This window comes from Octopus bimaculoides, chromosome 10 (assembly GCF_001194135.2).
Source record: "Octopus bimaculoides isolate UCB-OBI-ISO-001 chromosome 10, ASM119413v2, whole genome shotgun sequence".
Classification (NCBI taxonomy): domain Eukaryota; kingdom Metazoa; phylum Mollusca; class Cephalopoda; order Octopoda; family Octopodidae; genus Octopus; species Octopus bimaculoides.
Genome location: NC_068990.1, coordinates 49,145,879 through 49,150,340, shown reverse-complemented (window position 1 = coordinate 49,150,340; position 4,462 = coordinate 49,145,879). Strand labels below are relative to the sequence as shown.

General features: G+C 36.8%; 1 protein-coding gene across 7 annotated transcripts in view; it reads right to left on the bottom strand.

The window, feature by feature from the left end:
* Positions 1-4,462, bottom strand: part of LOC106877387 (tetraspanin-33) — a 69,596-nt gene that overhangs the window by 63,612 nt on the left and 1,522 nt on the right. Inside the window, exon 1 of one of the 7 annotated variants that reach the window (XM_052971180.1) lies at positions 641-686. The exons of 5 other annotated variants lie outside the window; for them this stretch is intronic. The gene's annotated coding sequence lies outside the window, so the exon portion shown is untranslated. Of the gene's footprint in view, positions 1-640; positions 687-4,462 lie in introns of those variants that run through there. One more of the 7 variants, XM_052971179.1, reaches the window with a different exon arrangement.

The window sequence follows — 4,462 nt, the reverse complement described above, 5'->3', positions numbered from 1 at the left end:
TATATATATATATATATATAATCATTATCATCGTCATCATCATCATCATTTAACGTCTGTTTTCCCTGTTGGCGTGGATTGAGCAGTTTGACAAGGGCTGCCTAGGCAGAAGACTGCACCAGGCTTCACGGTCTGTTTTGGCAGGGTTTTTATGGCTGGATGCCCTTCCTAACACCAACCACCCTACTGAGTGGACTGAGTGCGTTTTACGTGGCACCAGCACTGGCAAGGCCTGTTCTGGCATGGTTTTTACAGCTAGATACCTTTCCAAACACCAACCAGTTTACAGTGTGAACTGGATGCACCAGCACTCGTGGGGTCACCAAGTAACTCGCAAGACAAAGATTCTTTGAGATGGGGGAGGCATTGGAGGAGGTGGCCTTGTGCCAGGTGATGAGAGGTCAGAGTGTGACAGAGAGATAGAAACAGGTGTCTTGCTGTAAAGGAGATAGATGGTTAACCAGTCAGAGAGAGAGAGAGAGAGAGAGAGCAAGAGAGACAGACAGACAGACAGACAGAGGGGGAGGGAGGCACACACACATATAGTGTAAAGCTGGTATTTTATATACTAACAATTTTAATAACTTATGCTCCTTAAAATAATGTCACTCCCTGGAAGACATTTCAAACATGATCATACCTAATTCAGCTTAGTCCAAGGATGAACAGCAGTCTCCATGACTGTTTCCACCACCTCAGTGACTGCTGGAAAGAAGAGAATAAGTTATTCTCAGACCAAAGACCTGGAATGAACTCCATTACACATGGGTCAAGAGATCATGTTAAAGTAGGCAATGAAGAAAGTCTACCACTATCACAGCTTCCTAAATATTACCTTTGTATTAAAGTGTATTTAGCCATAGGCAGACAAGTTTTCTGTAGCACTATAAGATGTCATCCTGTATACAGCCCTCTATCATCTTTCTGAGAAAGAGCAATTTTAGATCAGCTTTCACTATTTCATCCCAAATTTTTCATGGTGTCCTTCTTCTGCAGTTTCCACTAACTTAGAGTGGAACTTTAGTATGCTACAGTCATCTTTCATTATGTCCTATTTTTCTTTTAGGTCATTTGTAACTGGCATTCCTGCACACTAGCATCACACATCCATTGGAACATACTATCTTCATTTCTTTTAAACCTTTGCAAATATTCTGCATTTCAGGCCTGTGTCTTGCTACCCTGCAACATCACAGTCCTAAGACAAGCATCAAACAATCTGCCCTTCACTTTCAGGGAAAATATTATAGCTGCCAGCAATGATAGTAATTACCTGAACTTAAACCAACCCATTCTTACCAGGCTAATATAGTTTCAGAACAATACCTCTCCTGCTAATTATGTCACCGAGGTAATGGAAGCTATAGACTACTTCTAGTTTACTATCTTAGTGTTTAAAAGGATTTATTTCCAGTATGCAAATATACTCTTCAGTTTTATACATATTTATACACATATATGTAGGTGTGTATGTATATATTTATACAAATATACACCTACATATATATATATATATATATATATACCGTAATTGATGGCCTATAAGATACACCTTTTTTACCCAAAAATGGCTTTAAAAATCCCTCTGCATCCAATGCATTAATGTAGGCTCAAAACAGGATGTATGTTTACAAAACATGTGCTGCCATCTATTGGTGAACAATCACCTACAGTATGCTTATATCAAATGCATACACATACACACACACACACATCATCATTTAGTGTTTGTTGCTCATGCTGGCATGGATTGGATTGTTTGACCCAGGCTGGTAAACTGAGGAGCCTGCGCCAGATTCCAGTCTTGTTTGGCGTGGCTTCTACAGCTGGATGCCCTTCCTAACGCCAACCACTGACAGTATAATGGGTGCTTTTACATGCCACTGGTATGGGTGCCAGTCATGTGACACCAGTATCTGCCACAACTACAATTTTACTTGGCTTCATAGGTCTTCTTCTCAAACACAGCATATTGCCAAAGGGTTTGGTCATTTGTCATTGCTTCCATGAGGCCCAACATTTGAAAGGTGCTTTTTACATGCCACGAGCATGGGTGCCAGTTATGTGACACCAACAATGGCCACAACTATGATTTCATTTGGCTTGACAAGTCTTCTCAAGCACAAAATATCACCAAAGGTCTCAGTCACTGGTCATTGAGGCTCAACGTTCAAAATCATGCTTCACTACTTCATCCCATGTCTTACTGGGTCTCCTTCCACAACTTCCTTCTGATAATAGAGATCAACACTTCTTCACACAGCTGTCCACATCCATATGCATCACAAGTCCATACCAATGCAGTCATCTCTCTTGTACACTACATCTGATGCCCAACATTTCTCTCAAGATGTTTACACTATGTCATACATGCACACTGAGATTGCACACCCGGCAAAGTGTACTAGCTTCATTTCTTTCAAGCCTTTGCATGTCCTCGGCAGTCACAGCCCATGTTTCACTGCCATGTAGCATGGCTGTTCACTCTGAGGGAGAGGCCCTTTGTTACCAACAGTGGTGGGAGCCCTCTGAACTTTGTCCAACCCATTCTTATTCTAATAGCTATGCTCTCAGAGTATCCACACCCAACACCCTCCACACTACTGACTTGGACACGTAGGTAATGGAAGCTATCAACTACTTCTAGTTTTCACCCTGGCATTTGATGGAGTCTATTTTCTATACATTGTTAGTGTTAATTGTACCTGTGCACCTTCCACACACAAAAACTAGTTTTCCTGTTAACCTTCCTCAGACATCGCTGCACTTCTTGTGTCCACAGCTTAAACTGGGTGCATCTTATGGAACTTCTACCTATGCCTTTCCCACAGATTTCTATAATAATAAATATGAAAGCAAATGTCAGTGTGTCACACTTTTTAAACCTTACTCCTCTCACTATTCAATAACACTTCTACTATTCCTCATGCTTTAACCCTCTCTCACTATTCAATGACACTTCTACTATTCTTCATTCTTGGTTTTCTTAATCCTAGCATTTTGAAATGAATATTTCTCTAAATAATATAACTATTTCCAAAAGTAATTTCCAAAATAAACATTTTGAAAAAATCTTTCTCTAAATATTATAACTGTATCAAGTAATTTAACCATAACACATGCTTCATAACATTTGGAACTGATATACATATTGAACTCACTCTCTCATACAATATTACCTCTCATAATTCTTTACCATAAAAATGTTGGAAACTTAATATTTTTTCAAATGTCAATAAAATTTGTCGGACCTATTTTCAGGCCATTGGCCGTCAGAGCTATGGAAACTTAGTGCACTCTGTCTGCATGAAAATAGATTCAACTAATTTTATTATTACCTTAAAAAATACTAAAAAATACTAAATTTCAAACATCTTTATGGTCAAATACATTTAGAGCAATTCCAAACCATAAAAATCACACTTTAAAATAGTGTTTAGTGACAATGGCATAATTTTCCTACAAACTATGAACAGGAGTTTAGATATGTACCAGTTACTACAGATAATTGTTTGTATGAAAACAGTAATTCATCAAATTGTCTTTAAATTAAGTGACGGCAGAAGAATTATCATTGAACTTTTAAAAGGTAAGTTTATTGTTGCCTACGACCAGCTATATGTTGGTTGTTCAAGGGTACAGAATGGAAACAAGCTATTTGTACTGACCCTGAATGGGAAGACAAAAAATGTCGTTTATCATGCAGCTTTGCAATAAGTTCCAAGTCAACAAATTATATCATTGTTTTGAAGAAAATTGTTCATTGCTTGAAAAATATTGTTTAAGTTTAATAAAATTTAATATGTACTTAGTGCATGAAGTATCATTTTGGGCCCAAGGACCAATGAAGAGCCCTCCACAGGAGCTAGCTTAAAAGCCACCCTGTCGGGTGACTTTTAAGCTAATATATATATATTTATACACAAACACACACTTGCATACAATATACATACTTCTATTAAAAGTATATTCTTGTACACTCATTTGTATCTATACAACTGATAGAAAAAATCATTAGAAGTAAGTACATCATTCTGTATATAATAATAGTAAAGCACATAGACGTATCTGCGTATATTTATACAACCTGTATATTTGAATATAAAGGTATTTTGTGACACTTGTGCTAAGGCAAATATTGTGTGTAGTTCCACTGCAGATCAGCCTTGGTTGATAAATCCTACTATCCAAAGACATTTCGCACATGACCAGCTATCTTTTTGTCTATGTTTGTTTATTTGTATGTATGCATGTAGGTAAGTAGGTATGTTGGTAGGTTGGTAGGTAGGAAGGTAGGTAGGTAGGTAGGTATATGTGTATGTATGTATATATGTATGTTCATATGGATATGGATGGATGTATATATATATATATATATATATATATATATGAATTTATATATAAATATATATATATTTTATATTTATATATGTATATATATATATATATATATATATATATA